The 12,528-nt window shown below is 52.1% G+C and overlaps 1 protein-coding gene across 2 annotated transcripts in view; it reads right to left on the bottom strand.

Annotated features, from left to right (window-relative positions):
• TBX5 (T-box transcription factor 5) overlaps positions 1–12,528 on the bottom strand; it is a 102,520-nt gene that overhangs the window by 70,447 nt on the left and 19,545 nt on the right. The gene's annotated exons all lie outside the window — the stretch shown is intronic.

The following is a 12,528-nucleotide window of genomic DNA, read 5'->3' as shown; positions in this document are numbered from 1 at the left end:
TGGGAAAGAACCCGGGCTTCGACCAGCTCCGGCTTCCAGGCTTGGCAGCCATCGAGGGGCCATGGAGAGCGGAGGTCCAGGGTGGTGCTGGCAGAGGCCTTTGGCCATGGGATGGGGAGGACTCCTCCCCCCAGGGTCCTCCCGCCTTGTTTCAATCTCTGCCAAAGCCCCCATCCATCTCTGGGCTGGTCAGGAAAGATAAAACTTAGCTGCTCCTCCACTGCTTTCAGTGGGGCATCTAATGTGCCCACAAGCTCTGGGCTGGCTCGTGGTGCCCCCACCCACTCCTTTCCAGGCTGACTCCCAGACAGCAGCAGAAGCTCCCGCAGCACACGGAGCCCCTGTCTTCCTCCCTCCCCAGCATTTTGCATTAATATTTTCAGCGGAGTCCTACTTATGTCCATACAGCCACAAAGAGAGAAATATGGATATTTGAGGCCCAAAAATCTGCTAGCGTTTGAGGTGCAATAATAACTAACATTTACAGCAGGCCAGGAGCTGCTGTAAAATGGTTTCACTCGCTCATTTAGCTCTAAATAGCTTTACGAGAAGGTGGCTCCTGGGGCTCTGGCCACCGTGGCACCCTGGTGGGACTTGAACCCAGGCCGTCTGAATCCAGAAGCCAGGAGCTCCTCTTTTACCAGGCAGGGCTTCTCTACAGAGCCAGGGAAGGGAAAGCAAGTGGGAAGGGTCTATCAGATTGAGTGCAAAGGACCCTTTTTAAGACTCGAAAAGCACATTGGTCTGAAAGTGAAGGCAGATGCTCCTTCAGTGAAGACTCACATAGAGCCGTCTCTGTCCTGCATCCCTTCTTCCTTCTCCCCCTAGGGAAGCAGAAGGACCCAGACAAAGGCCTGTGGGCATATAGCCCCAGATTCCTGAGCACTTAGGATGGGAGGGAGGATGGCAGATGCTGACCTTCTCCCCTCCAAACCTCCGTGTTCTGTTCCCAAACCCTGGCCCTATTCATCACAGCCTCAAGCCAGTACACACTGTCCCCTGGAGGGAGGGAAGCGGGTGGGTGGGGTAGAAGGGGGAGAGAAGATGTGCCTGGCTCCATTTTTTTTGAAGCCAATAATTAGGCTCAGAGAGGGTGAGGAATTGCCCCCAGTCACACAGACTCTGCGGAAATACACCCCATTCCTTGCCATTCCCTAGGCTTTGGGCCTTCAGATAGAGCCTGAAAGGGAACCTGAGCCCCTTCCCCAGAGGCCATGGAACCACGCCAGGAAATGGGCGGCCGCTGTGGGCTCGGCCTGCCCAGGGCGCCCTGCAGAGGTGGAGGCAGAGGCGGACGCAGCAATCGGAGCGGCCACCGAGGCTGTGCGTTCCCAGTGCTCCTCCGACACACCGTTCTCACGGCGCAGAGCAGAGAGCGTGCCAAGCGCGGCCCTTCTCCTGCCTATGCGCCACTCAAGACGGAGTGCGCTTCCGGGGCCCGCTGCCTCAAGCTCCCAGTGGCGGGTCTCAGGAAGGTCCCAGACCTCCTAGGGGCTCCAGACCCGCCATCCAGAGAGATCTGCACCTGGCGCCCATCCTGCGGGGCCCCCCAGCACTGCCCCCCTTGCCTTCTTGTTTCTAGACCCTTTTCCCTGCCCCTGTTTTCCCTGGCGCACACCTCTCCCACACCGGCTCCTGGCGCAGCGCTGGCTGCCAGAAGGCCAAGTTAGGAAGGGAAGGACTTCTTTAGAAGGTGGGGGACTCTGAGATCCAAACCCTGAGAGGAGCTCCCCAAAGGGAGGCGAAGGAGTCCCCACTCTCCAACTTTCCCGCTTCCTCGGGGACCTGCCAGCCCCCCAGCCTTCCAGGGACTGAGTCTTCCCACCTGCATGCAAAATGCGCTCTCTCTGAGGCTGCCACAACTCCAGGATCCCCGGGCACCTCCCACGCCACCCCCCAGGACGCTGGCAGATGGACCCCAGGCTCGGTTGTTTTGGGCTTTCTCCCAGACCTCTGAAGGGCCAGCTCCTCCCCGACAACAGCTTCCCCCAAGGGCCTGATTTCCCAGCTCCTGATGCTTCTTGGTGAGCTCCCAGGACCCGGGAGTGAGTGCCTGGCTCCAGAACACCTGGATCTGAGCACAGGCAAGGGCCTTGACCCGCTGCGTTCCCCCACCTGTTTCCCAATCTCCATCTTGTAGCCAAGTTCAGCTTCTCCCACCCGCCTGGAGAGGTGGGCTGTGCGTCTCCTTCTGTGTGGCTGAGGATGACATCATCCTTGAGTCTCTCTGGATGACTGTCATTCGAAGAGGGACTTTGTGTGTCCCTCTGCAGTTGTGTCGATTTGTGCGTGTGCTTCGTTGTGTGTCCTTCCTTGAGAGAGGGCGTTTAAAACTATGCGTGTAATTTTTCTGGGTGCCTCCTTAGGTGGGTCTGCGGTGTGTGGGCCCTGAGTGTGTGTGGTGCAGCTTGCGTGGGTCTGTGTATTGTAGAATGCCCTGTGTGTGTGTGTGTAGCCTGCAGGGCAGCCACCACCCAAACATCATCACGTGATCACTGGTGTCGTGGGCTCATAACCCAGTGTTCAGCTACCCTCCTTTTTTAATGGCCTCTTTTATGGTTATTATTTTTACCAACAGCTCCAAGCAGAAGCCTTGGGGCCTGGGCCTCCTGGAAGGCAGTTGCAGTTCTGCCCTTCAGCCAGGAGGCCACAGGGACTGTCTGCAGGCGGCCCGGGCCACCAGAGTCTATATTTAGAAACAGATTCCACAGTCACTTCCTGGGAACTGGGGGAAAGGTGCCTGGGAGTGGAGGGGAAAGAGTCATAAATGAAACCCCCTTCCTGCCCCCCAGTGCACAGGGCGAGCCCCTCGCACCCTCGGCAGGCTGGAGATGTGAGGTGCAAGCAAGGTGCTGGGTACACAGCTTGACAGTGGGGGGAACATGGTGGCTTCCTCTGCAGGCGGAGTTAAGGAGGTGGGGTAGTTAATACACAAGCACACCCCACCCACTGGTCCATAGCACACCCCCCCCCCAATCATATACACACTCCCGGCACCCTCCCCAGTCCCGGGTGGACAGGGAGTTGACTCCGAATCCTAACCACGTTTACTTCTTGGAAGCTGGTTCCAGGGGATCAGGTGCTGCAGGCTGGCTGCCCTCAAGTCCCCACCACAGGCGACCTTTGTCATTGTCCCTCAAGTCCATGGTGTGTTCCCTCTGGGGTGGATCTGTTCCCTGCAGCCCTGGAGATGCCCAGGTGATAGCAAATCCTTCTGGGGCTGGTGGGGGGCTAGGCACAGCGCTTACCTGGGCTGTTGAGCCCAGCCCCCCACCAGCCCCTCGCTGAAAGCAGCAAGCTTCTGGCCTGGCCGTTTCTGCCCCGTGGTGCGGGGAGGAAACTGGCTTGCCTGAGCCCTGTGTCCTGGCCTCTCCCCAACGCTGCATCGTGGCCCTCTGTCCTCAAGGGCTCAAGCCACATGATGCCCCAGACCCAGCCACTGACAAGTCACTTATAGCACGCACAGCCATGCACAGCCACCCACTGCAAGTACAGGTGCAGCGATCTGTCACTCACACGCTCATGTCAGGCAGAGTCCCCCACCACATATCTCCGGGCAGCGATTTTGTGGGTCACAGCACTTGCCAGACTCATCGTCATACATTCACGTACACACCTATTCCATTGCACATGCAAATGCACAGACACACTCCCATACTCAATCTCACACAAGCTCACACAGGCAAGACCCACAAATGCACACCTCCAGTCACATCCACATGCTCTCATACTCATTGTCGCACACTCACATGCACACACTGAGTCAGACTCACAATCATGGTCACACACAACCTCCACAGGCTCACACCTGCACATACGTGGACATTAACTCCGTCACACATACAGTCAGTCACAAGCAGTCACGCACAGAAAGCCACACACACAGTTACGGTCCTTCACCTTGAGTCACACACAGAGCCCGCGTGTGCATGCATGCACACACTCGCTCCCACGCACGGCCGCACTCCCATCTGTTCATTCATGATTTGCATTCAGTCACTGCATCCGTGGCCCACCCTGGACCCTCGCATCTCCTCCCCTGCAGCCCTGCACACGGTGCACTCAGGCGGGCTGCCCCTGCCCAGCCTGGCAGAAGAAATTGGGTGAGCGCATCAGGAATCATTCACCGCCAGCATGGTGAGGTTCCTCTGGAGAGAACCCCGGATTCGAGAGCCCCACCCAGGCTGCGAATTACCAGTTCAGGAGGAGGAAGGACACGTGGAGCTTTGCGGCAGGAAAGGGTCAAGCCTGTCTTCAGCTCCACCCTCCACCCCCAGCCCACTTCTTCCCTTGCCCCCTCTCAACCCTCACAGAGGCCCGGGGGCTTTGACACAGACCCATCCCAGAGCGGGGGACTCCAGTGGGCCCTTAGCAATAACTAGTCCCACTCTTTAATTTTACCTATGGGAAACAGGTCCAGAGGCACAGAGGTAGGGAGGGGAATTGCCCAAGTTCCCCAGGAGTTTGGGGAGAGTTGGGATTGGGACCCCCATCCCACATTGCTGGAACCCCTCTCAACTGTGAAGGTGCCAGCACCATCCTTCCACCCACTGGCCCAGTGCAGCCCCCAAGGATGCCTGAGCTACTGGCGGCTAAGCAAAAATGAGGCATCAGATCCTGTCCCGTCCCTGCTCACAGCCCTCCAGAAGGCATCCCAAAGTCTTAGGGTAAAATCCCATCTCCTTCCCATATCTTTAAGGCTCTGCCAAGCTGGCCCTGCCTGCCCCTCTCACCACATTTCCTTGCCCCACTTTCTGCCTCCACATTCCATCCACCTCCTTCTCCATTCCTCATTTGCACCAACCTTTGTTCCCACCTCAGGGCCTTTGCACATGCCATTCCCTCTGCTCCCAGCTCTCCTCATGGCCACCACCTCCTATCATTTTTGTCATGTGCCTGTTTCTTATCCGTCTCCATCTCAGACTCCAAGCTGCTGAGAACACAGATCATGGCTCTCCTATTCAACACGGTGTCTGTCCCTTTCATATAGTCAATGCTAGATAAATATTTGTTGACTAAAACAAATGAAGGTATTACAACAGATGGACTCAGAGCCGAGGATGTAGAGACAGAGACAAAAGATAGATCAGGAATTGATGAAGCACACAGGACTGTGGCACTCTGCCCGCTCCATGCAATAAAATAAGAACAGACGTCTGAAGATTGATAAGTTTGGAGGGAGAAAACCCTGCAGCATCTCTTTGGCTTCCTGAGCCTCGAAGCCCTGAGCTGCTTCCTGTCTCCGTGCCCCGAGTGTCCCCCACCCTGGCCCATCCCTCCTGTCCTGCAGGCCTTCCCTCTGTCTACCCTTCTATCTGTTCCCAGGAGCCAGGAGAAGGAGCCAGCAGATAAGTGAAAGTGGTATTTTTATAAGCTGATAAAAAGCCTGCTTATCTAGAATGCTCTGTCCCATCTCCCCAAGTGTCCCTAATTGGTCATTTGCCCAATGCCCTCTCTACCGGGCTGCAGACACCCTCCCCGGCCTTCTTGCCTATGTTCCACTTCCCTCCCCCCCTCCCCCTCAGCCAGGGCTGCCCCGCAGGAAACCTTCGCCGGGACCACTTGGGGGCTGGGGAGCGAGGGGGCAGGAGGCGGGAAGAGGGGCTGGAGAGGGAGGGGCCGGACGTTCCCAAGTGGGTTAGCTCTGCCACTATTTAATGATGCCAACTATATTAAATTCTGCGCTCTAGCAGCCTCTTAAATCCGTTTATGGCCTGCACCAGACCCTAAGCTGTAATAATAATAGAAATAAAAGAAAGGATTTATGTACCCTGGGTGTGGACCGGTCACTGGCAGAAAAGAAAGAGCTGTTTCTAGCTGATCTTGCTGGCTTGTCACCCACCCTCTGACCCCCTGTCTTTCCTGGGTGGAAGCTCCCAGAGGCGGGGCACAGAACTGGGGTCCTAGTGGCCGGGAGGGAGACTAAGGAAGCTGGGAGAAAAGTCAGCTTCAAAGGAGCATTTGCTGGGCTTTCCTCAAACCAATTTTTCCAGACTAGTCTCTCCCTTTCTCTCTCTCCGGCTCATGAAGAAGAACTTTCTGGTGCTATATTTATATTTACATTTATCCTTCTTATTTCTGGGCCTCCTCTGACCAAGTTTTCTGGGGAATGGCTTGCAGGGCGAGGACAGAAGAGGGAGGCAGGAGAAGCGCCTGGCTTGGTCTGGAGGGCCCAGAGACCCCTGGCTCCAGCTCCGGGGTTCGCAGAGGGACAGTGGCTATTCTTTTGTCATTTCATTATTGTGGGGCTGCAGCAGCTACCCCCATATCTCTGCTGGGCACTTAAGAGGCTACAATGTAACCATTGACTTCCAGTCTGGTTCCCATGGGAGACAGCCCTTCTGGGATGGAAACTGTGTCATTGTTGTCTCCCAGCTCCTAGACCATCAAGAAATGCTCGTGGAGTGAGTGGCTGAAAGAAGGAATGGAGACTGGGACCTCTGGCTTCGTAGTCCTGGCATCGGGGGTCAATGAGGCCACCGTCAGGACTAGGAGTGAGAAGATACTCTTTTTCCACTAGTTGTGGTACAATTCTCACTTCCTGATTTCCACTTCATCGGGAAACTGACAGAAAAGATTTGGGGCCTGTGGAAGATGGAATGCATTTAATGATGCAATTTTGGACACCTCCTTATATGCACAGCCTTGGGCAGCCTCTTCCTACACTGACTCTGGACTTGGCTTCTGTGACTTGCCTTGGCCATTAGGACAGTAACACCCTTGACATCTTGTGCATCTTGTGCACTCTTCTCCCTCTGCCTTCTCCATAGGTAGCCAGGCCAGCCTGCTGGAGGATGGGACACAGAGCTGTCAGCCCCGTTGTCCCAGCCAAGGCCCTAGATAAGTAAGAAAGCCCAGCCAAGGCAGTAAAGCCACAGAGTTGACTCCTGCTGGCCCACAGCTGACCACAAACACCTGAGGAAGCCCCAGTTGGCAGACCCATCCAGCTACTTTATTAAAGTTTAGTAAATAAGTTTTATTATTGTGAGCCACTGGCCTGGGTGGTTATTTGTCATACAGCATTCTTGTGGCAAGAGATAACTGATACAGAACCTGGAGCTGAATCCAGCCCTGACTACCCCATATTCCCAGTTTTTGTCCAGAAAAGGAGTTCTAAGGTTCCAGTTGCAAAATTTCAGGCCCTAGCTTTAATTTCATGGGTTGGTTATTTAAAGGATTAGAAATAGATTGGTGCTTCTGGCTTCAAACCATGGAAACTGGAGCAGACAAGGAGTGAAGGAGAGTTCCCGGAAGGCCAGGTCGACACAGAAGCAATTTCCAGGTTCATTGAAAATATATAGTCCTGGGTTTACTGTGGCAGGATGAGTGAGCTCCTTCTGAGCAAAACGATGGCAGGTTTTCCATAGCACAGGTTGTCATGCCACAGACGACAGAGTCACTTCCTCCTCTGGTTACAGCACTCTGATTTTCCCTGAGGAGTGACTCCTTCATCCTTGTTACCCAACAGATGGCCAATTAGCATATTCCATCCTCTAGCCACGATGATTGGTTCAACAGGAGACACTGTCCAAATTCTATCCAATCAGAGGTCACTGTGGGACTTTTGCTGGAAATATTGGGAAGGGAAGGCCTCTTTCTACTGGACTTAGAGTTTTAAGGATGGAAAGTCGAGTGTTGCTGGTCATTGTCTTGTCCCAGCAGGGAAGAGTCTGCCCAAATGGGCAAACAGCCTGACATCCCCAGGACTCAGTTTTCTCACGTGTACAAAGAGGCTAATAATTGTGTCCCCTCATAGAATTCTTGTGAAGATTTGAATGAGACAGTAAATGAAAAGCACAAGGCAGGCGATCCATAAATGTTAGCTCTTGTGGTTAATTTGGTGCAACCATTGGCCTGGATCTGTACCTGATATTTAACCCGTAACTAAAAATGAGCAGGTCCAGATAAGCGTCTTTGGGATACTTTCCATGTGCACGTCGATGCTGGTAAATATACTGGATGGCGTATACTCCCAGATGTGATAGTGAAAATTCAAGCCAGTCTTTCCAAGCTAAGAGAATCCTGACCCTAATCAGGCGTGTCCTTGGGCTTGCTGTATGAGAGGAGGTTTGAAATGAGCCAGCCTAAACTCTGCCCGGTCACCAGAGGCCCAGATGTGGCCACTGCAGAAGTTACCGCCTACCAGGAGCCTCAGTTGAGTTTGGGCGAAGTTCATTCTCAGGGCCATGGTCAGTGCCTCCCTCGGCTCCAGGGCGGTGTTAGTTTCCTGGGGCTGCAGTAGCCAAGTACCACGGACTGAGTGGTTCAAATAACAGAAAGTTATATCTCAAAGTTCTGGAGGATAGCCTGAAGCCAAGGTGTCAGCGGAGTTGGTTCCTTCTGAGGACGGAGAACCTGTCCCATGCTCCTCTCCTAGCTCCTAGTGGTTTGCTGGCAGTCTTGGGCGTCCCTTGCCTTGTGGGCACATCACCGTGATCTCTGCCTTCGTCTCCATATGGTGTTCTCCCTGCGTGTACACCACGTTTCCCCTTTTTCATAAGGACACCAGTCAAATTGGATTGGGGCCCATCCTAATGGCCTCCTTTTAACTATATTACCACTGTAAAGACCTGTCTCCAAATAATGTCACATCCTGACCTCCCGCGAGTTAGGACTTCAATGTATGAATTGGGATGGGGGGACATAATTCAACCCATAACAAGGGGGTTGTGCCATCTGTGCTCACCCACAGAGCCTGTCCAGACCTGTGGGCACATTTCCAGCATCTGAGTAACTAAAATCCACAGCCATTGGCCAGAGGGACAGCACGAGGGCAACGCCGACATGGCAGGCATTTTGCAAAAGGAAGAAAAACACCAAGGGAGCCGATGATCTGAATCTGGATCCGTCTCTCCCAACGTGCCCCTGGATGAGTGAATTATTCTCACTTAGCTTCTGCTTTCTCAGCTGTCACATGGGCTTGATGAGAGAGGAAAGGTGTTAAGCATTAAACATAGCTGAGCCCACCCGGGGGGCTGGTGGTTAATTTCATTGTGCTTTGCCTCAGCGGCCTGGGTTTGGATCCCGGGACAGACCTACACCACTCGTCAGACCTACACCACTCATCAGCAGCCATGCAGTGGCAGTGACCCACGTACAAAACAGAGGAAGACTGGCACAGATGTTAGCTCAGGGACAATCTTCCTCAGTGAAAAAAGAAAAAAGAATTCAATGAAGTCATGCAGCAGAAACAAAGGTGCCTGGTATGTTGCTGATGAACAATGTGCTGTGCTTTGGAGTCCATAGATCTGGGCTCAAGTCCTAGCGCTGACAATGACAGACCACGTGGCACTGGTAGGTTAACAGATTCTCTGAGCCTCAGTTTCCTCACATCTAAAATCAAGGCACCGGCTCGGTGGTGTAGTGGTTAAGTTCGCATGCTCTGTTTCAGCACCTGGGGTTCACTGGTTCAGATCCTGAGTGCAGACTTACACACTGCTCATCAGGCCGTGCTGTGGCAGCATCCCACATAGAAGAACTGGAAGGACTTAAACTAGGATATACAACTATCTATTAGGGCTTTGGGGAGAAAAATAAAAATAAAAAAGAGGAAGATTGGCCATAGATGTTAGCTCAGGGCCAATCTTCTTCACCAAAAAAAAAAAAAAACCCTTAAAAAAGTAAAATAAAATCAAGATAATGTCAGGACTCACCTCATCGTAGTAGGGAGATAGTTAAATGACAGTAATATGTGTCAGGTAGCTTCTTGCAGCCTATCAAGTGCTCAATAACTCAGTGATTTCTCCTATTTTTTTCCCTGGATACTTATTTGAATCCCAATTTTGAAGAACAGATTAAGTACACATACACTAGGGTGTATATCCTCAGAGCTGAGACTTGTCACCCAAGCAAGACACATCACCCAAAATTTCTGCTGCCCATCACTTGACTCAAGTCTCCAGGGAAAGGCCAGACACGTTTCTTTGGAAAGAGGAAACTTCCAGATGAGACATCAGCTCATGCCACCTTCCCAAGGAAGTGTCTGTAAAGTGGCAGCGAACGAAGCTGGATCGTAAAATGCTTTCAGCATCTCAAACTCCAAAAGCAAGGGTGTTGGTTCAAACACCTGGAGACATCTAGGCGTTGTTTTCTGCAAACGCAGCTGTAGGCTGTCCCAGCCCGGTTTTTCCACCACTCACCCCTCCTCCACCCTCATGGCTCATAAAGTAGCCCTGCCTCAGTTTCTATGAAGAGTCAATGGGTGAATGTGTGCTGATCCATCCCCTAGGAGACCTCAGTGATTTACCTGGAACAGCTTACATTTCAGTGGAAGAAGATGTTTGCACAGCCTGCACGGATGACGAGGACAACACCCTCTTTCCCCAGGAATATCAGTCTCTATTTATATCAAAGCCTTATTTCCCCTTCCACACCCCTAAAAAGAAAGCAGACAATAGGGGCGTGCAACATACCAAGAGACCCCCAGGAGGTTATTAAGCAATAATGGGAGATGGTCTCGCTCAAAGCCAACTTGTAGTTTCTCTCCTGCTGGATGATGAAGGCAGTGCACAGGGTGGCCCTAAAGTCAGGGTGGCTTGCTTAAGGCTTGGGAAATCTGAAATAGGGCCCTTCCTCTCTGTGTCCACATTCTGCCTGAGAGTCATTAGCATCTGCTTGGAGCTGAGCGGCCAGAGTCGAGCTGTGGTCACTCACACCAGCTACAGCCCAACTTCCATATCTCAGTAACCCTAGACAGATGCCCAGAACGGTGCATTCATGTGGCCACTCAGGAATTCAGTGGACATTTCTTTAGACTCCAATGTTGCAATACCTCCCAGCCCACGCACGGTCTGTCATCTCATTTCATTGACATGGAGGAAAAAGGATGGGCAAGCACTTTGCAGGCTCTAGTGTGATGTGGAAACAACCCAATATCTCCTGCCGAGGGCTTGTTGGAGGGGGCGTGTAGGGTGGGAAAGCGAGTCTGGAGGCCAAAGCACATTTTCAATGGAGCCCAGTAGCTGGATCCTCTGTGTGGGGCATTAGTGTGTCATGGTTCAGAGCACAGACGGGCAGACTTGGGTGCCCATGGGCGAGTTATTCAACGTCTCTGAGCCTCAGTTTCCTCTTCTGCAAGATTGACATGCCAGTACCTCCCCTCGAGGATTGCTGAGAGGATTAAGTAAGATATTCATGTATAACACTTAACACACAACTGACAGAGGGCCTCCAGATGTAGGAAATTACCGCCTTCCTTTCTGCGGTCCATGTGTAGAACTGAGAAAACTTCCTTCCCTTATCCCACAACAAAGGGCTGGGGCCTTTATTGGGACAAGAAAGCCGGTCTTGAATAGGGTGTTGCTCAGCTTCAGTGACTTTATCTGAAGAGACGAGACTGTGAACACCATCATGAAGGCCCATTGCAAGGGTCAGCGGGAGGCTGTGGAGTGCTGGCACAGCGGAGAATCGGATAGCTGGAAATTGACTATAATTCCAATCAAAAGTGGCAAATCAGAGCAAGGAACCCAGGGGCTGAATTTACCAGCCTTCCTTCACTGCTGTTCCCTTAACATCCCCCTCCAGCTCCACTATCAGCACTGAGTTAAGGCCCCACTGGTCTGTGGTTAAGAGCATCTCTTCCGCCTGTTTCCCTGGACCAGAGAGTTAACTGACGTAGATCTGAGCCATTCCTGGAATTCAGCTAGTGCTCTAACCCCATCTTGTTCTCAAGTGAGTGTCCAGGGCTATCATACGGGGGCTTGTGATTTAAATAGATATTGGCTGAGTGTCTACCATACGCCCAGAACTACTCTTGGTGCCCAAGTTACAGCTGTGACCCAAATCAACAAACATCTCTGCCCTCAACAAGCTCATATTTGCACGTCATGCTGCTCAACCACGAATGAAGGGGCTCGCAAAACTCAATATTAACTACCTCATCCCCAGCTTTCTGTCAAATGCTGTTCTGGAAAGGACACGCGGGTCTTTATTTGCAAAGAAAAGGGTGGGCTCTACCCATACGGAGAGGTAGACAGAAACACATATGCACGTACAAATACACCGCTCAAGACACAGAAAAGGATTTGAGCGCCGACACCGTCGCAGGCATTTTACTAAACATGTGGCTGACTTTAACTCAAATTTAATCCTCGCAACAACCTGTGAATAGGTACTGTTATTTTCTCCTGTTTATGGATGAGAACACTTGAGTCTCAGAGAATAAAAGTGATTTGATTTAATAAACAATCACTTCAGAACTCCCCCATAATCGGCGTTAAGTGCAGCCTGTGAGTAAAGCATCAATTATCGGAATGGATTCGAGGGTGTGAGGCAAATTCAGACAAGTTGGAATACGGAGCAATGGTAATGGTTTGAGTGTAAATGGTTAAGTAAAGGAAGTCGAAGACTTTATGTTTTTATGGGAAGGCTGCCTTCCTGAATAAATCTTAAGAGGGACCCGAATCTGTAAGTGGATTTACCGAAACACACCTAGCTGAAGCTGACCTAAAATGGTCTGTGGGCTTAAGGGAGCTCCAAAGAGTCACATGGTCTCTGAAAGCACAACACCAATAAAATCTTGGCCAATGA

Source organism: Equus przewalskii, chromosome 7, assembly GCF_037783145.1.
Source record: "Equus przewalskii isolate Varuska chromosome 7, EquPr2, whole genome shotgun sequence".
Taxonomy (NCBI): Eukaryota; Metazoa; Chordata; class Mammalia; order Perissodactyla; family Equidae; genus Equus; species Equus przewalskii.
This window is presented reverse-complemented; position numbering and strand designations above follow the sequence as displayed.